At 35.5% G+C, this 21,388-nt stretch overlaps 1 protein-coding gene and 1 long non-coding RNA gene across 3 annotated transcripts in view; one reads left to right on the top strand and one right to left on the bottom strand.

The window, feature by feature from the left end:
* Nucleotides 1–19,895, bottom strand: part of LOC105226184 (uncharacterized) — a 64,391-nt gene extending 44,496 nt beyond the window's left edge. Inside the window, exon 1 of the mRNA XM_049455067.1 lies at nt 19,164–19,895. The gene's annotated coding sequence lies outside the window, so the exon portion shown is untranslated. The remainder of the gene's footprint in view (nt 1–19,163) is intronic.
* LOC125778274 (uncharacterized) lies at nt 10,503–11,787 on the top strand. 2 transcript variants are annotated; one of them, XR_007422595.1, is made up of 3 exons: nt 10,503–10,712; nt 10,943–11,057; nt 11,288–11,787. It is a non-coding gene; the product is annotated as an uncharacterized LOC125778274 (long non-coding RNA). The 2 variants fall into 2 exon arrangements; XR_007422596.1 differs by lacking the exon at nt 10,503–10,712 and adding an exon at nt 10,716–10,827.
* Nucleotides 19,896–21,388: the final 1,493 nt, after the last annotated feature.

The following is a 21,388-nucleotide window of genomic DNA, read 5'->3' as shown; positions in this document are numbered from 1 at the left end:
TTCCGTTATTGGCAATTAGCGCGCTCGCATGAAATAGTTTTCAAATATTGCATCATGCAAAAGAGCCATTGACTCTGGACGCGTTTGGGCCGCTCGCAGGCAATACAATTAACCCCTGCTCAACGACGCGCGCATGCGAATTGAATGCTAAATCGCTCATGAATTTTATAATTGTTAATAATTTAAAGCGCAGCCTATTAGGCACATCGCTGCCCAGCCGCCAAGCCAGCGCATTAATTGATTGAGTTTCCATGAAAATATGTGTGGGGAATTGCTGGGAAGCATTTGGCCGGTGAAGGGTAAACAAATTCGTGAATGAATTTCGCGCCAACAGCAACACAGACATTGGAAATAATAAACAAAAATGAGCTTGCAAGGCAAATAGTTGCAAGATAAATGCGTTTTGTTATTTCGCGAGATTGGCGACGCTTTCAAGTGCAAATGGGAAGATGCAACTGAACGAAAATATTATTTTTTTAAATCAGTATTAAACTCTCGATAATTCACGAATTACATTACGTCACCAATGAAAGGGTCAAAAATTATCGATACAAGTGAAATCGACTTCAGTAGTCACACGTCACAACTATCTGAGAAGTTGCACAAATGAAAGTCAAGAAACCATGTGCTAACTCGCTTTTTTTGCCACGTTCTACTTTTTTTTGCCAAGTTTTACTTAAACAACTCTGCTGTGAGAATTTTATATTCGAAGCACTCGGGCTAACGTGTGAACTGAAAGGTGCTTGAGTTCAAGAAAAGGTGGCGAAAATTTAATTGCAAACCCGAAATAAATGTATTGACGCTTGCCAAGACACGACGGCACATTAAAGTGAAATTCAGCAGCAAGCAGGTCACTTATAATACAAAAAATATTTTCAAATATACATATATATATAAAAGTATATTACTTTTATGACTTTCGAGCAGTAAAGCGGGTAAGAAACGCAAAAATAAGTTGTATAAACCGTAATGGTTGAGACACTAGCGGTCAGGTGACGCACCGCAGTAACGCACTTCAAACTAAACAAATTAGTGAACGACTACATAGACTACAAGACGCAATGGTTCGCACCAAAACTAGTCTAGCAGTTGGCCAGACAAAACCTTTTTAGGTCGGAGAATGTGGAGTCGCATTTAACTAACCATTTGTGTGCTTTCAATAAAGGTCGCGGGATGCTGAACTGGTATGTTGGAAAGTTGAAAGTGGTCAAAACACGCTAAAGATTTGTTAGTGCAGCAAGTAGAAAAGTGTAATTACAACTGACTTTTGTGCGAAATAAATGCGCAAAGCTGTTGAAAAGTTTTAATGAGTTCAACGCATTAAAATATAAACCCAAAAACAAACGAAGTGAGAGAATTTATATCGAAAGTCGATTACTATCGTTTGCGTTGTTGATTCAATTATTGATTAGAGGTTGTTCACACGTTGTCTTTGCTGCTTTATGCTACTAAAGTGAAATTCACACGAGTAAAAGGTAAGAGCGGTTAAATATACTTATACTTTGGTTTGTTTTGCTTGCTACTTTCGGCTACAAAGTTTTTTCACATTATTTTTATTTTGGCCCACGGCAATTTCGTTTTGATTGTATTTCAAGAAATTAGCAAGCTTCCAAGAAAAGATGAAGCAAGCTAGAAAATAGATGAAAGGAAATTACTGCTTACTCGTGCCAAGTTAATGATTTAAAATAACAAATTATAATTATAAAACTATATACATATGTATATCTGTGAATGGCAAGTAGTTTATGATTGTAAGTGTCGTTAACCCCAAAAAACAATAATGCAGAAAAGAGAGTTGCGAAAAAATCGATAATATTTAATAAACGATGACGCATGCGGGAGAAACTTTTACAGTCAACATTTTAAAACAGCTCTATTTTTTATTTTGAAGGAAATTTTAATTTCTGTATTTTGTGTGGCAGAAATCAACGCATTTTTTAACAAAAAAAAATCCAAACAACGCGTCACCAGTCTTACTGTTTCATTAGCTGTTTTTGAAAGAGCTGCCTAATTATTTTTGCATACTTTTCCCACACAATCAGTGGCATGCGTTTGCTAAACATTTTTATGAGCATATAGTAAAATTTAGCACGGCCCACGCGTGACTCATTTCACATTGGCATTATGCGAATTTCGTTATTTTCTGAAGTATTATCTCGAGTATAGACTTAACACGCATAAGCGAAAAAAGAAGAAATAAAGTTGGCATATATGTATTTTGGTATGAGCGGAAAAATATGACGTGCTGCAGCCAAAAATGCCACCCACGCTAGCGCAACATTAACGCAATGCTTTATTGCCAATATTTCCGGTTGCTACTAGCAATAAAAAAGTAGACAATAATGAATCGAACGTGTTTAATTGATTAGGCTAATAAAAAAGACATTAGCAATATAATGTGGAAATTGAAAGGAAAGTTGCCGCAAATTGCAGTCATAAGCGAATATCGCATACATACATACAAGTATATGCAACCCCTACCCTGCCTTCCTTTTTTCAAAACTGATATACCAGCGATTTCAACTATATTTATAGATTAAAATCGACATTGTACTGAATAATATACATTTTGTAAGTAAATTCAGTTATAAGCGTTTGGATCAAGAGACGGCACGTGTGGCCAGTTATATAAACATGCATTTATACGCATTACTTTTCGCATTAATAGAATAGAAATGTGTACTGCACGTAAAAACATTTATGGATTTAGAATATATGTACGGGAACAGATTCCAAATAGCGCGTCATGTAAATACTTTAGAACTATTTAAATGTTTAGAGTTAATTTCATTTGCAATGCATCCAGTGCAAATATATATTTATTATTCTGATATCTCTGAAGACGACTGTTGCGACCCTAAATCAATAATTATAGTAATTGCCGAGTGTTTAAACCGAAAAAAATGATGTAAAGGAATGTGGCGTTGGAATGGATTCAAAAATAATAACAATAACACAGAAAATATATAAATGACACAAACCAAAACAAAGGTTTAGAGCACAGCTGACAGTGAGACTGGTAGAAGGTGTATCGATAACATCAAGAGTCGATTATTGTGAGTCTTTAAATTATTGAACGAAATAAATGTTTTTTTTTTTGACAAAATCAAGATTAGGTAATTTAAATAACTAAATTTTTAAATTTATCAAATTAAAAAATAAAGTAATGAAATAAATAAATTAAAAAATAAAATAAAATATTTAAACAAAAAACATAATCATATAAAAAACTAAAATAAAAATAATTAGATAAAAATTAAGACATAATTAAAATTAATAAATTTTTAAACTTATCGAATTAAAAAACAAAGTAATTAAATAAATATTAAAAAAAAATAAAAATAAAAAAGTAAAAAAATAAAATTAAAATAAAGGAAAAAAATAAAATAAAAGAAAAAAAATAAAATAATTAAATAAAAAATCAAAACAAAAAACATTTTTAAAAAGTTTAGAGAGCAAAAAATATTCTGCAAACATATGATGAATCAGCACTTCAAAAATCGATATTTATCTACATTTATTCGCCTGCCGGCTTTTCACTTTTGGATAATTGAATTTTAAATAAGCGCATAACTCAGCACAAAAATATGTTTGCGAACCGCACCTAGAAATGTACAAGAAAAGAAACAAACACCCACGTATTGGGATTTAAATAATTATTAATAACTAAATAATTTGCATAGCATTTGACGTCAGTATTAAAATGTAGAAAACATTTGCTATAAAAAAAAGTTAAAAATTAGTTACATTGTGTGTAAGCAAAACTTTTGGCAGTTAAAAACAAAAACAAATATGTTTTAACTATATTTCTGTTTAATTTATGTTATACTATAAACATATGTGCTACATATTTATGATAATATACATACATATATATGTATCTTATTTTACTATTTATTTTTCTTTTTTGTTTGCTTTATTTATGACGTAAGGAGCGCACACACGTAGAACATTGACGTAGGTATGCAAGGACAGTGTGATTTTCTGAATGAAGTGCTATGCTATTAGTAAGCAAATACAAAAATAAAAAGAACTAAAATATCAAGGTGTGTGTGCACGGTCAAATAATGCACGTTTGTGTGAAGATAACCATTATCGGTAATCCAAAAAAATGTACATTCACACATACAAAGGTAAACGCAGGCGTTTTCACTCATTTGCGGTATCGCTATGTAAATATAGCTCACGAATCGGGCAGATAAGTGCTGCCACCGCAAATCACGTTCGAAAAATAATCAGCATAAATAAGCATTTAGTAGAGGCGTATTGATAAGCAGGCAAAAAAAAAAAGAGAGATTATTGCTGCCTCATAATTGAAATAAAATTTTGGTGATATTTTTTATTAGCACGATATTTTCGATGTTCCTCTATGAGCTCGCCTGTTTAGTATAAACATATAGAAATACACAGTGGCAGCTCAAGATTATTACAATACACGTTCTCGCAATAAAGCGGCGAAGTGTCAGATAAGGTAGGACTGATTGAATATGTCGTAAGCTGACACAAATTAGATAATTTTTGATGTGAAATCCTAAGTACATAATAAAAAAAAGAAGTGATAAAAATATGCGGTTAATTAATGCAATATCGGGCGGTATGTAAAGTGCGTATTAAACGACGCACGACAAGACGATCAAAGACTAAAAACATGTACGTTATTGTGAAATGCACATTCTGTTGAACTGATAGCAGTGAAGCGTGCCTTATGTGTACAAATAACCAGCGGAATTTTCCAACAAAACATTAGAATAAGTGTAATGAACTAGGTAAACAAGTACTTTTCCAGCGCAGTAGTCTATTAAAAGCAAGTGATAAGAAGCTTATGTACGTATCTCTAGGCGCGCTGGAGAAAATAGAATTTCAAAACTGCAGCAATTTACTAACAACGAGTTACTAAATCTTTCAGTAAACTAGTAAACACTTGATTTCACAAGTTAAATAAATATTGCTGCAGATATGAAGTAACATTGATAGTGAAGAGTTATCGATAGCAAGTAGGAGTTTGTTTATATGGCGTTTAGATGACGAAATATGTGCTTCTTAAAGAGTTTTAAGTTATTAGTTAAACAGTTATTCATAATTTTGGAACAAATGTCAAAAAAATAAAAAAAAACAAAAAAAAAAATTAAAATAAAAATATAATACAAAAAAATATATAATACAATAAATAAAAATAAAAAAAAATAAAAAAAAATAAAAAAAAAATTAAATTAAAAACAATAAATAAAAAAAAAACAAAAAAATTTAAATAGCACAAAAAAGCAGAAAATACATACATACAATAGCACTTCACATGAAGTAAGTAATAAAAATATATTTTAGTTTAATTTTGAATTAAATTCAAATCTTTTTAAAACCAAAAATTTGTACGATCCATGAATCTATTTTATTGCCCGTAACTGTACATATATGTGTATAAATAAAAATATAATAATAATAGTAGTAATAAATTTATATTAAATGACACCCAACTATGAAACGTGATCGCCAAACTTAAAAAAATATAATAAATGCTTCTATATACTTCTAGTAAACAAAATAAATCTATCAAGTTGTCGACTTTGAAAAACGGCTAAAAATAGTACGTAAGCCATAAATGTATACGTTTCCAGAAAGTTAACGCTATTGTGATAATAATAATAGTACGACGGATACTTTGAACTTAGCAATTACGCCTTCAATTTCAAAAAGAACTGCAACGGAAATGTATGTATGTATATTTGATACAAAGTATCTGGAAGTTGACTGCGAAATGGAGCGAAATGCTAATAAATTGTGGTTAATATTAATATTAAAAAAATATTTTGTTGTTCTTTAAATTAGCAACAAATGCGAAATACTTATGAAAGGCATATTGCAATTTGCGAGCCACTTAACCAGTTATATTAGGCAGCGCACTTATTAGCACTTATTTAGCCTAATCGGTCAGTAAAATATACTAATCTTTCAAACAAATATTTACATAATGTGACTATGTGCTTATACGACTACAGAGAGAAAAATTAATACATTTCAGACAACTTTTTGTTTGATTAATTGCGCCTTAAAGCTGCCGAGCTGCCGAAAATCTTCGTTTTAGATAAGAGTTAATAGTTGAAATATTTAGTGCACTCATGCGAAAAACTAAAGTAAATATCAATAATAAAAAAATTGCCTCGCAAAAATGTAGTATGTACAATAACTAAACATATGTAACAGACTAAAGTGCGTTGGAAATGGCCTCAGGGGCGTATACGTGTCGCATTAGCGCTTCGACAATAACACTGTGCTCGTTGTCGTCATTGGTAATTTAAAGCCGAACACACTCGAAGCTGCTGATTGATGTACACTTGTGCTCACATAATTAAGTCACGCCAGTAACAGAACGAAAGTTTATTCAAAGCAACTTCTATGGTACAGGAATGAAACTTAATTTTACAAAAAATGGAAGTAATTTTAATTCAGTTCAAAACAGAATACTTATTTTTTATTTAACTTCTAAAATAATAAAAATATTGCGTTCATTCGCTTGGCCCATCCATGTTGTTGTGCTCATATAATTAAGTCACCCAAAGAAAAATGTAGTTATTCGAAGTATACGACATTTTTTTGCAGTTTTACCTTACCTAAGACTAATACTTAGTTGGATAACCTTTATTACGTAGCACCTCAGTACATCGCTTAGGCATTGTTTGGACTAAAGTAGCACATTGAGCGGGACTTATTTTGTACCACTCTGCCTGTATTATTTCCCATAAAGAATCTTTGTTGCGAGGTTTTCGTGCAGCTACGGCTCTTTTTATAATCCCCCATAGGTTTTCTATGGGGTTTAGGTCCGGACTTTGAGCTGGCCAATCCAGAATTTTAATATTTCGACTACGTATCCAAGATTTAACGACCCGCGAGCAGTGTTTGGGGTCGTTATCGTGCTGGAAAATCCAAGCTAACGGTAAGTTGTCCACATAATCACCGTCTAAATTGTTCCCCAGTATTCCTTTGTACATTTCACCTGTCATTTTCCCGTCTATTTTAACAATCGGGCCAACGCCAAATGACGTGAAGCAACCCCACACCATCACTGATGAACCACCATGTTTCACGGTTTTTTTAGTGTATTTGGGATTGAGTTCTTGCAAAGGGGGTCGTCTTACATATGGTTTCCCATCATTACCAAATACATTAAATTTGGATTCGTCACTCCAAACCACCAAATCCCAAAATTTAGAGTCCTCCCAGAGATGGTCTTTAGCAAACGCTTTTCGCTTTTCAATATTTTTTTTGAAACGTTAGGTTTTCGTCTTGCTAAACGGCCATTCAATGAATTTTCTTGTAGTCGTCTTCGTACAGTTTGCGCAGATATTTGTACGCCGTGGTATTCCTCTAATTGAGCCCTAATTTCTGTGGAGGTTAAAAATGGGTCAGACTTACTTAGCCTTACTAAGGCCCTAACGTCAGAACGGGTGGTATTTCTTGGCTTTTTACGCGGTAAATTTACAAAATTCTTATTTTTTTTTTATAAAATTGAACAGCGTTATTAATTTTGCCTCGAGAAAATCCTAAAACATCTACAACTTCGGCAATATTTTGATATTTTTGAAAACATTCCCATATGATCCTTCTTTCGCTTGAAGTTGTGCTTTTATTCTTGCCCATGACGACGATGACTACAAATTTTGTTAAAAATAACTTAATTTAGTAAAAAACAACAATATTTATGTAAATTGTGGCGAAAAAATTTTAATTTACCCGTTTCAAACAGAATGACTTAATTATGTGAGCACACTTTTATTGACAATAAATAGAAAATTCATTTAAACTCTCCCAAACGAAAGTACTTGAATGCGCTGTAAATCGGTGGCGTTCCTAGAATAACGGAACTTTTTACTCGCGCAATATTAGGGATGTTGCATAAAGAAATATACCTTGTTTTTTTACATGTTGTAAAAAAGTACTGAATGACTTAATTATATGAGCACAAGTGTATATGAGTAGCTAATCAATTTAGATTTCTATTCGCACAGTTATATTAATTGAATTGAGTGCTATGTGGGTGGAAGAAATGCAGCTAACAATTGTATGAGGAAATGTGCGAATAATGCGCTGTGCACACATAGACAACATTGTTGGCTGGCTAACAGAAATACAGCAATTATCGCTGCAAGCGTTAACAACTGGCGCTAATTCAACGGTATTCAAAGGCTTTTTCTTTTAATGCACGCTAAGTATTTAACACGGTAAACAAATAAATTTATAAAAGAGTATGTGAACTGATTGGTACTTTCATGTAAATATTTGCATGCGTTTACTTGCAATTACATGACTTATTTGCGCTTTCGATTTGCTGTGCAGAATTGTTATAAAAATTTAGTAGGCATGAGCAATTAGCAATTTCAATTGAACAATTCAAGTACAAAGCAAATGCGCATGCCTAATGGCGCTAAAAGCAAATTAACTATGTTGCACAGTGCAGACAAGAGTGAAGGTTATGCGTAAAGGGTATTTAAAAATGCTTTCAGGCATGCAAAATTATCACATATTGAGGAGAAGGTAAAGCGAGGAGAATTGCTTAACCAAATTTCTGCGTGATAGATGTGCATTTATTAATGGCTCACGTGCTTTGTAATGTGAAACGGGTGCATAGTTTGTTTGAGGAGCATTATGAAACGGTACTAATGTCATCGATTATCGATCAAGTGAAGGTAAATAGAAGATTTTTATTAGCAAAAATTAAATCAATCAAGTTAATGTATGGTTTGAAATAAAAAATAAAAGAAAATAAAATAAAGAAAATAAAAAAAGTTGTAATAAAAAATGTATTTCTTAAAAAAAAATTATAAAACATGTACATATGTTATTATATGATGCAAGTTTATGCGTCGTAAAACAATTTTAGTTCATTCAATTAATAACACATAAATTCTGCAATATAAACTGCACGCTAAAAACGCAAAATTTGGAATATTTCATAACTTGCATATGCAAGTAATGTCTGGCGTCGTCCTTATCCTTCAAACGATAAATATATAAAAAATAAATAAATAAATTTTCGACCTTGCAATTTAGACGAACGGCCACAAGCCATCAGCGGTCAGCATTTTAGCCTCTAAAATTCGTGGCAATAAATTAAATGAGACAATAACTTATACGCTTGTAATAAAAGCAAATATGTGTATAACTTAATAGCAGCGAGCGCATAAAAATTTATAAATTGAGTAATGGAAATATGAATTAAATTGCAAGAACGTAAGAGCAGCGCATAATCAAATAATAAGCGGCAAAACGGTGGCAAGCAAAAATCGGCGAAAAAAATTCTAAAGGCCAGCAATGCCTGGGGCATACATACTATATATAAACAAAAAACTCGACCCTCATAGTTGGTTTTGTTGGTAAAGCGGCCGCTTGGCCATATGATATAGACAGACAGCTGTGTACTAAACGCACAAACGTTTATGAATTTGCAATTACTATATAGTATATTGTATATAGCGAAATAATTGCGAAAAACTGGTGGAATGGTGGAAAAGGCATAAGCAAACGAAGTCATGTGCGAATTCCCCCGTTATTAAAACGGAGTGCTCTCAGAATTTAATAAAAATAAATGAATTAAGTAATAATGTTCACTCACCACACACACATACACAGTGATAAATTTGTATTAACGAATTGAGACTATGGAAGTTATCGATAAACACGATAAGAGTTGAATTTATCGATAACGATAAGAGTTGAATTTATCGATAACGATAATAGTAAAATTTATCGATAACAACGATAATAGTTAAATTTATCGAAAACAACGATAAGAGTTAAAAGTATCGATGACAACAAGAGTTAAATTTATCGATAACAACGATAAGAGTTAAATTCTCGTATGTTGAAAGTGATTGTACCGAATTATACTTGCTAATTGCTGATGATGATACATGTAATGTAAAAGAAATGAGAAAAGCTGCAAACGTCTTTACGGTGAACTTCTTATTTTAGACCAATTGGATGCAGGTACTCAAGATAAATTAAAACTATTATACTCGTACAATACAATAGTTGTGAGCAACTTGTTCAATACATTCTTTTGATGAACGTCCATTCTCCAAAAAATGGGTGCAAAGGGCTCAAGAATGATGCAAAAACAACATATCTTTAAATAATTATGAACAATTTGGCAATTCAGCCAGAATAAATACAACAAAAAGTTTGCATAAATTGCAATTTTATTTTGTAAATTATCAACGTATCATAAATAAATGCCATTTTACCAAAATATTGTATGAGATTTATGAAAAGAAAATTCAAAAGCTCAAACAAGGAAGCAACTGCGTTGTGAGAACTCACAGAAAAGCAGCTTTTTTATAAAAATTTATTACAGAATAAGCCATGTAATACTGTGCCCAAACTGTACGCCTTGATGTGATGAGATTTGAAAGTCACGCGGTAAATTAGCGAGAAGCCAGATGCCAGTTGGCTATATAAGTAAAGCAAGCACCGTGCCTGGCCAGTGCTTAGGTGACTCTCGCGCCGCGATGTGATGTGATTTGAAAGTCACGCGGTAAATTCGCGGGAAACCAGCTGCCAGTTGGCTATATAAGTAAAGCAAGCGCAGTGCACGGCCAGTGCTTATGTGACTCTCGCGCCGCGATGTGATGAGATTTGAAAGTCACGCGGTAAATTCGCGGGAAGCTGGCTGCCAGTTGGCTATATAAGTAAAGCAAGCACCGTGCCTGGCCAGTGCTTAGGTCACTCTCGCGCCGCGATGTGATGAGATTTGAAAGTCACGCGGTAAATTCGCGGAAAGCCAGCTGCCAGTTGGCTATATAAGTAAAGCAAGCACCGTGCCTGGCCAGTGCTTAGGTGACTCTCGCGCCGCGATGTGATGAGATTTGAAAGTCACGCGATAAATTAGCGGGAAGCTGGCTGCCAGTTGGCTATATAAGCAAAGCAAGCACCGTACCTGGCCAGTGCTTAGGTGACTCTCGCGCCGCGATGTGACGAGATTTGAAAGTCACACGGTAAATTCGCGGGAAGCCAGCTGCCAGTTGGCTATATAAGTAAAGCAAGCACAGTGCCTGGCCAGTGCTTAGGTGACTCTCGCGCCGCGATGTGATGTGATTTGAATGTCACGCGGTAAATTCGCGGAAAGCCAGCTGCCAGTTGGCTATATAAGTAAAGCAAGCACCGTGCCTGGCCAGTGCTTAGGTGACTCTCGCGCCGCGATGTGATGAGATTTGAAAGTCACGCGATAAATTAGCGGGAAGCTGGCTGCCAGTTGGCTATATAAGCAAAGCAAGCACCGTACCTGGCCAGTGCTTAGGTGACTCTCGCGCCGCGATGTGACGAGATTTGAAAGTCACACGGTAAATTCGCGGGAAGCCAGCTGCCAGTTGGCTATATAAGTAAAGCAAGCACAGTGCCCGGCCAGTGCTTAGGTGACTCTCGCGCCGCGATGTGATGAGATTTGAAAGTCACGCGGTAAATTCGCGGGAAGCCAGCTGCCAGTTGGCTATATAAGTAAAGCAAGCACCGTGCCTGGTCAGTGCTTAGGTGACTCTCGCGCCGCGATGTGATGAGATTTGAAAGTCGCGCGGTAAATTCGCGGGAAGCCAGCTGCCAGTTGGCTATATAAGTGAAGCAAGCACGGTGCCCGGCCAGTGCTTCTGTGACTCTCGCGCCGCGATGTGATGAGATTTGAAAGTCACGCAGTAAATTTGCGGGAAGCCAGCTGCCAGTTGGCTATATACTATAATTCGCATAGTAATTGTCACACTCGTTGTGTTACGTGTTCGACTGCGAACCGTGCAATAAGAGACTACCGCATTGTTTCACCTGCGATGCTTTTACCGCACCACATGTCAACGCTCGCTTGCTTTCATCCGTCCCAACTCTTTGACACGTCTGTGTAATGTGCAAATTTCATTGACTCCAATAAATAAAATTTATGAGCGAACCAAATTTAATTATCTCAGCCCATTGTTCATATGTATAGTAAATATGCAATTGTCGCATGCAAGCGCGAATATGATAGCCAACAACAGCAATATTGCATACGTAATAACAACGAAACAAGCATCTTGAGTGGCAATAAATTCAGTAAGTGATTGCGTGAAATGCTGTATATATGATGTAAAGTATACATATGTATATATTTATCATTAAAATATAATTAATTTACGTGGAAAAGTATCGGTCTGAGTGTGTCTTTTTCGACAAAAAAAGAAGCAACCAGATTTACTGCTTTTCCTGCTTCAAATTAAATGAAGTAAAATATTTAATGCATAAAAAGTTTTTCTGATCAAAATATTTGCAAATTGAAAATAAATATTGGGTAGTCGAAAAAGTCTTTTCGTATCTTGTCAGTAGACGTCGTTGCAATCGTATATCTCCAGTGCTGCCAAATAAAAAATGTTAAAAAGAAGTGGAAGAGCAAGAAAAACGTTTACTTCGGCTTTACCGTAGCAATAATACCCTTCACAGGTGCATTTCTTAAAGCATAATAGGTTATAAAACATCTATCTAAATTTCGATTTATCAGTTTCTTTAGAAGCTATATGCTATAGTATTTCGATCTGTATAAAATGGTTCGAGATTATGGAATAGTGTTGGAAAATAATCCATGCCAAATTTCGTGAAGATACATTGTCAAATAAAAAGTTTTGAACACAAATAGCTGCTTTGGATCGGTCGGTTCGTATGGCAGCTATATGCTATAGTGATCCGATCGGAACAATTTCTTGAGAGATTGCACCACTGTCTTAGCCAATAACCCATGTCAAACTCGTGACTATATCCCTTCGATTGAGAGTTTTCCATAAAAGCACTTGATTCCGATTCTTCAGTTTATATGGCAGCTATAAGCTATAGTGGTCCGATAACAATTCCTTCGGAGATCATTTGATTACCTTGGAGATCATTTGGTTATCGTGGCAAATTTAATATACCCTCTTCAATGTATAATGACTATCACAACGCAAATACCGCCACTATAATTAAATTTATCTACCACCCGATTCACCCACTCCACTGTAATAAGCCTCAGCATAATTGACGTGCAAATCGCTGGGTAATTATGAAAACAAGCGCCGGCCAATCAGCCAGCCAGACCGACAGTCAAAACAAATATGGCGCCGACAGCCTGTAAAACACCGCGCAATGTCGCTTTTGTTGCGGACACTTTGTAGGCAGCGCATAAAGCAGCTGAGACATGCACGAGTGTATGGCTAGTGTGTGCGTTGGCATTAGTATATCGCTTACAGGTGTATAAAAATAGTACAACGTTAAGTAAAAATATAGAAAAATAAAAACTAATGAAATTAAACGAAAACAAACGAAAACAAACGAGGTTGGGAAGTACAACAACAACTAAAGGATGTAAGAAGATTGTAAGTGTAAGTGAGCGCCGTCAGCGCTACGCCAGAGGTCTTTGAATTGTAAAATACGCGTAACAACGAAAAATATGCCAACCAAGACGGCACTCGATTCATCGACGAAACGCGTTCGGCCGCCAGTTGTTGTACGTGAGAGAATGGTGTATGCAATGCACGTAGCGACGTACAAGAGAAGCAACAACAACAACAGTGACGAAAACTAGACACGATGCCAGCCAGCGCAAAAGCAACAACAACAGCAACCACTTAAAGGCATGGCGCATAATTTAAAAATAAAATAGGCAGACAGTCAGACAGCCTACATAGTCATAAAAATTGCAGCAGCGCGGCAGTCGCCCACCAACACGCCATGCCACTGCCAGCCAGCCTCTTTTAGCGGTGGCGGCTGCCACCCAACTTGGATAACAGCCAGGCAGCAATTGAGTTGGCAGCTGTCGCTGTCGCTATCGCTGTTTTTCCACTTGGAACTGTGCTTTCTGAATGCGCCGTTCGATCGATGTTGCATGCAACACGCATCTGCAAAGAACAATATGTACATATGTACATACGTACATGAGAAGTGGCATATTTTCAAGCAACAACTGCACCTATTGACCAAATGAGTCTGAAGGTACCAAGCACGCAAAAGCCAGGTTGCGATTCAGCGGATCGCCTGCCGCAGAAGGCATGTCAGCCGTAAGTGTGTATGTGTTTGTGCGGTGCCACACCCCAGTCGTGGAATTGAGATCAACGTTGATACGCGGCATGCATGCAATGTTTAATGATCGCATTAGCGGCCATTAGAAAATACATTAGAACGAAAAAATGCAGAAGAGAGTGCCCGAGATTAGTCCATCAACCGGAATTACAATTAATCGGAGCCGCCGATCGCTGCTTACTCAACATAAATACATTACAGAACTTGTTGTTGTAGACGCAGGGCGGCAAAGAGCTGCTGCTACGGACAACAAAAAATTTATGAATAGCACATAAACCGCTGGCACGGAGGTACTTAGCCGCAACAACTATAAGCCGCAACTAACTTCACGATTAGTGAAGACTAAGCCGGCTAAAACGTAGTCTTCTGGAGATTAATTATAAGGTACTCACTGCATACCTAGCATTGACAGCTCGATAGGATTATGCTGCCGGTAATGCTGGTCGTCTCGAGGCTGCATGAGAATCTCCAATACTTTTAGGGATGTTTCACAACCTTCTCTAGATCTAGAGTTGAAGCAGAAAATGCAACTTAAATCACAATCAGAAATGGCGACCGTCTCAAGGCTGAATGAGAAACTCCAATATACAGGGTTGCAGTAGAAAGTACTTTCAAATACTTTTATGCATGTTTGTCAACCTTCTCTAGACCTAGAATTGAAGTATAAAAGGCAATATATTTCATAATCAGCACAGATTGTGATTACAACGCCTGCAAATCGGCTATCGAAGTTGAATCAAAACCACTACTACGAGTACTTTTAAGGATGATTGACAACTTTCTTTTGAACTACAATTGAAACAGAAGAGTTAAAATACGATGCGCTGGCAGTTCAAGAGAATTATGCTGCTTATGAAATACTGGCTCGTGGAAATTACACTAAGAATTTCCTCCTCTAAATCAAATTTAATAAAATACCGACACTTCATTATACACAACGTCCAGCAATCAAGCAGGATAAAGTTCAAGGTCAAAAGCACCGAGCGTACATGTCGTGTAATGACTCAGTGATACAGAAATCAAAATAAACGTTCGAGAAATAAATCGCTGCTATTAAATTAAAAATCAAAAAAAAATCTTATATGCTGATATTGCAGAAGCAAAAAAAATTCTTGCTCGCATAATCGACAAAAAAAGCAACAACTACAAAAAAAATTCCCCGCTAAACAGGCGAGCAGCAGCACAGACGAGATACACTGTAGCGCTGCCCTAAACCGGTTGGAAATTTTCCATTGACTCGAACATGTGGTCTGGTCTTTTTCTGAACACTTTTTCATTCAATTCGTATTTGTTTTTTTCCCAATTTTTTATTTATCTTCTTATAGTTAATTTTGTTTGAATTCTTTCAGTGTGACTCGCGCACTACGCGGTTCGCAGCGAACTTTTGCTTCGAATGTTACATATTTGCTCGTTTTTGCATTTATTTGTTTTTCTTCTACTCTTTTTGGGCACTCGTTTCATAAGAGAGGCCGAGTAAGACATGTGTAAACTTATGTTGTATGCGCGAGTAAGCGCCAGCTAACAGCAGCAGTGCCGGCAGCATTTAAAATCGATCATGCGACTCGAAACACCGTCTAACTGAAGGCAGCTCAGCACGTCGGGCACATAAGACTGAAGTCGAAAGCGGACGGAAGGCCGACAAACTCAATGACGAATATAAAAAAAGGCATAGGAACCGAAAGAAATAAGCATGTATAACGAAGCATAAGGTGCCGTATTCCAAGAAGCATATCTCTTCCTAGGGGATTAACCGAAACCACATATAAAGTTATGTGCATAAGGGCAAGCAACTGCAAGCGGTTGGGTTACGATAATGAACTCCGTTTCGAAAATCTGAATCACGTGGTAGCTTATGCTCAATGCGGTGCGCTGATAAGCACATGGCATTGCTTCAAAGCAGAACTGATACAATTCATATTTATGGAATTGATGGGAGAAACATTATATTTTAGAAATTCTAATATATTGGGTAGTCGAAAAAGTATTTTCGTATTTTTATATTTATACTATTATAATAAATATATATAATTTATATTATATATATACTATATAGAGTATATGTACATAATTTCGAAATATATAATGTATTTATAGTGAGCAAGATTACTAATAATGTAAACATGCATTTTGGGATTGAGCACATAGTCGATGCCGCGATAAGTTCATGTCGGAACGTATATACCCGCGTTCATACACAAAGAACAACGAAAAAAGCCACCAGCACGCACCGAAGTGTGCACATACACATGATGTAAGTCCAATGTGCGCATACATTTTGGTACTAAAATAAACGCTGACTGCCGAGGAATGTGGCAGAGTGATCCGCAAAGCCGTAAAAAAAAAGTGCCAAGAAGGGAGAATTGTGAAAGAATAAGTAGTGACGTCGTTCGTGTGAGTAATAGTGAGGCCGAAATCTCTCCACAATAAGTTAGTGGTTTGATAAGTTTGTGGGCGGCGGATGCTGCGGAATGTAACTACTTCAATAATTTTTCGACTCTACAAATTTTCAAAAATCATGAACTACGCTCTTTTTTTATAGAGAATGGCCTTGCGTTTGCAAAAACATGCGATAACTAATCACTGATGATTTGATAACAGCTAATAAGAGCTATGAAATAACCTTACAGGCGAACTACTGGTTACAACAAACCGGTAATCTAATGGAACTACCGGTTATATCAATCCGAAAATCTAACCGAAACTCTTGTGCACATGTAATCCTTCATTACTTTTTTACTCAGAGGAGTTATGGGTTGTTTATTTATTTATATGGCTAGGACAACCTTATCAACATGTAAGTCAACACTTTTAGTACATCAAAACCGGCTGGTAGCTATCAACTTTCGCAGAAAATTACAGGCAGGAAAGAAACGTAGGTTTTCAAAATTCTGTACATCATTTTGATAATCTCCATATGTATATTGTCATGCCTTTTGAGGAATTTATTAATTTACCAAACGAATTAAAGTCGCTAAGTACAAGCACTTGCTAAGAGTTTAAGCAAACGTGTCAACGACTGCAAAATCATTTCCAGAAATTTCTAAGGTGTTCAACCAAAGAACAACAAGGTAGACAGAAATGTGAGCTGCCGCTGGTCTCTCGCGGAAGCTACAACCGCGTAAGTGAGCTCGTAGGCCATCTTTGCTTTCCTTCAATACTGTTATGGAAAACGAGGAGTTCGGTCTAAAAGAGGCCGAGTATAGCAAACGAAATAGTATGAAACATAATACATAACTTCACACCTCCATTTATGAATGTAGGCATACGAATATGGAAAATAATGTAGCCGAGAAATTCAGATGAATGAGCTATAAACTACGCTCAAATCGTCAAGTAAATCAAAGAGCAGCCGTACATATATGTACTTAAAACATACATATAAATGAAACTAAGCCAGCCTGCATAGACTAGCTAGGCTAGCAAGCGAGCCCACGACGAACGACCGACCGCCTTCGTTAAGAGTAGTCACCGGAGAATATATGAACTACGTACTATATGTATTATGTATGCGTTTAATGTGGAGAAAAGCAAGAAGAGGCTGCCCAGCTTTGCTGCCTTTTTACTGCCAGTCACTAGACTTATTGGCCAAAATTCAAGCATACATACATATAGGTAAAAATCAACGAACAGGTATAAATGGCAGCAGCATAAAAAAGAGCCATTTCGACATGGCAAAAAAAGGCGAAATAAATAAATAGAAAGAAACCGGTTCAAATTCGCAAAATCGCTAGAGCGCGCAGTAAAATGTGGTTGAAGAGAAGCGTGAGCAGGTCATAATGTTGCGAAAATTTTCCATTGATAAAATTTGTTTTTTGCTTTTGTTGTTGACTTTTTGTTAGAGTGCATATCAGCACTTCAAATTTGAAATGGCTCGTGACAGCAGCGAAGGAGGTTAATAACTCTTATGCGGCTGTGCAAATGCGTAAAAATTATTGGCAAAAAAAACGTTAAAATGCAGTAATTGAAGTTTGTGAATACAACACTAATTAACAGTTAACGCATTTTTATGAAATCATATTTTTACAACTTCAGCTAATTAATAGCGTTCAATGTGCACAACATATCGAAAATCGCTAACTGTCAGTAGAGTAGCATCGATAAATATGCATATTTACTGATTAAGACACGTTCTGACAACTTTTACGAATTCATTTCAGTTTTTTTTCTTAATATAACATGTTTATATGAATAATTCCATGCATTGCGAAAAATTAAAAAAAAAATAAAATAAAAAAAACGCGAAATGCAAATTCAATAAAATGAAGAGTCATATTAGAGAGTGCTGCTATAGTCTATGGAGAGGAAGTCGTATCGCTGAAGTGGAAGCACGACTTTTTCAAAGTGGTGAGCGGGTAGGTGGGCGCGACCGATGCTTGTTGGAGGCGTTAAGAGCAGCAACTGCTTGTGGCGGCAGCTTTTGCTGTTTAATTCAATTAAAATTTGATTGGCGCGTGTTATTCAAGTGTTCGATTGCAAAAACAAGCATACACTTTATAAAAAATTTGCTCTTTTTGTGCGAATCAAAAATAGGTTAAGTTGAGTATTTGCGAACTTTTTGTCATTGAGCTTCTGCGCCAACTGCTGCTCAGCTGCGACTGTGTGAAAGCGAGCAACGCTGAGGAGCTAGCAATTTTTTTTGCAAAAAACAAATTTCTTTTCGAATTTTCAGGAATTATGCAAAATGTAATTGAAATTTGTTTTTGAAAATTACTCTTTTTCTACTAGTACAAAAAATATTTAGTTTTTTTTTGCAAAATGCAAATTTGTTTTCGTAATTTTAAAAATTTTTCAAAATATATTCGAATTTTTTTTGAAAATTAAGTTTTTTCCACTTTTTTGAAAAGTACAAAATATATTTAGCTTTTTTTTCAAAATGCAAATTTCTTTTCGTAGTTTTAGAAATTTTTTAAAATGCATAAGAAAACTTTTTTTTTGAAAATTTGATTTTCAGAATTTAGAGCTCTTGATTTATCTTTTTTTTAATTTTTCAAATTCATATTGCTTTAGTGTTCGTTTTCGTTGAATTTTTTATTAAGTGATATATTCTGTAGCATATCGATTTCGTTTTTTCTGATGCAAAATTTTAATATTTTTCGTGTTTTAATTACCCAAAACATCTAAATGCTTGAAAAATTTCCCAAAATAGCGCAACAAATGTGCTGCTACTATTCGTCGTCGCTTGCAATGTACAAATTTTCACGTATCTACTATATTTTTCTCGGCCGCACTTTTTACTTTTTCTTCCTTCGCTTTTTTCGCTTTTGATGGAATTTCAAATGCGGACGACGTTGTTGTGCGTACGTGGTTGTATTTGAATGTAGAAAAATTTTGCTTATGCAATTTTGAATTTTACTGGAACAGACACATCGATGATCGTGAATGCGACGACGTTGACGCTTTAGATCCGTTTTCGTAATGTTTACGAAGATCGGGACGACTCAGAAACTATTCGATTTTTTGACAATCGATACTAATGGCACAAAGTTCAATTGCTTGTTGTTGTATTCGCAAAATGACCCATTGATTTAGATTTTTAAATTGAGTAAAACGAATTTGAATTCACTGCTGAGAAAACATCGAAACCGAAAACGCGAAATCGCTGACGAAATCGAGACCGCTACCACCGATCGGAGCACGGACGGCGACGGATACGTATTGCTCTAGTTATATTTGTTATTGTTGCTGTTATCGTAAAATACGAATACGAATGCGCGCACAGCTTGTTCTGCTATACTTTGGTTGGCGTTTTTAATTAACCAAATTCACACACTCACGCGTTGGTAGAAACACGAAAATACACCACTGCACACTCTGACTGCTTCGTAGCTCGTCTACAAGTAAACTAAACTGTAAAGTGTGTGTTGGAGCGGTGACGAGCGCAACCGATGCGGGCGATGGTGTTGTTGGCGGATGGACGCAGAATCGATAGCACACCAGCGCCAACAGCTATAAGCAAACAACAACAACAACAACACAAACTAGAAAAGCAACATGAAGGAATTTGCTGTGTGCTTCGTGTTTGTTGTTGTTGTTTCGGTGTGCTGGATAACAAGTTGCCGTGGAAGTGGGGGAAAGTGAAGATCACAACGATCGCGGTTGGGAGAAGTTGATACGCAGTGTTGCCAGATTTTCGTGCTACTTTGGGTTGAGTCTAATTTGAAAACGAGTATGAGGAACTTTACTGAGACAAATTTACAACGTGGAAAATAGAATTGGACCTTGTGCAAGATTTTGGATTTTTTTAAATTATTTTTTTGGAAAAAAAAAGTGCGAAAAAGTTGAGTTTTGCCAAAATTTCGGCATAAAAACTTAAAAAGCTATAGAGCTGTACACTTGCTGTTATAGATGCTGAGGCTTTGGATTACAGATACTGACTGTTTCGCTATTTTATTAAGAAAATATATACATAGCTCATAACCTCACTTTTTTAATTTTTCAATTTGCTGATCCAATTTATCAACGTGAAATCTAAAGTTGGAAGTTGTATAAAATTTTTCAAAAGATGTGAAAAGGTGGATTTTTTTCTGTTTGAAGGCTGAAAACCCCATACAGCTTTATCATTCATAACCTCACTTTAATTTTCCAATTTTATACATAGTTAGATTTAACAGTTTTCGACATTATTCTAACGAATATCGAAAACCTGACAGTCTGACAACTCTGTCAGCGAGTAACTGCTCAACTTCGTGAGTGCGGCTCACCTCGTGGCGGTGCGAGTTTCAACTCAGAGCACGCAAAGCATAAGTGCTATATACATAAAAAATGTCTATATGTATGTATGTATATATTGCATTTCGAAGGTATTGATGAGCTCTACACTACGAACAACAAAAACAATAAATAATTGTTGTCTGAGGTGAACAGAAATTGGCAATTTAGTAATGTAGTTAGGGGTCGTGAAATTTAGCTTGCTTAGGTTAAAACTCGTCACAGCGCTCATAAAAAGAAAAGTTGTCTATACATTAATTATTACAAAAAACGAAACTTTATATATATAACAAAATAAAAAAAAATAAAAATAAAAATAAAAAAATAAAAATAAATTAATTAATTTAAAAAAAAAATTAATAAAACATAAAAAAAAAATAAAAAAGAAAATACATAAAATAAGAAAATGTAATAAAAAATAATAAATAAATGTCAAAAAATTCCGAAAAAAAATAATTCTAAATAAATGTAAAAATGTCAAAAACAAAAATTTCCTCAAAATATGTTGTAAGCGTTCATTCAATAAGCAGCTGAAAGTTGTAAGAAGCAATCGTACGGTTTTCAGCTTTTTCTTATTTGTGTTTAATGAAATGTAACGAAAAGTAATACAGAAAAAAATATTTCC

The sequence above is a fragment of the Bactrocera dorsalis genome, chromosome 4, assembly GCF_023373825.1.
Source record: "Bactrocera dorsalis isolate Fly_Bdor chromosome 4, ASM2337382v1, whole genome shotgun sequence".
Taxonomy (NCBI): Eukaryota; Metazoa; Arthropoda; class Insecta; order Diptera; family Tephritidae; genus Bactrocera; species Bactrocera dorsalis.
This window is presented reverse-complemented; position numbering and strand designations above follow the sequence as displayed.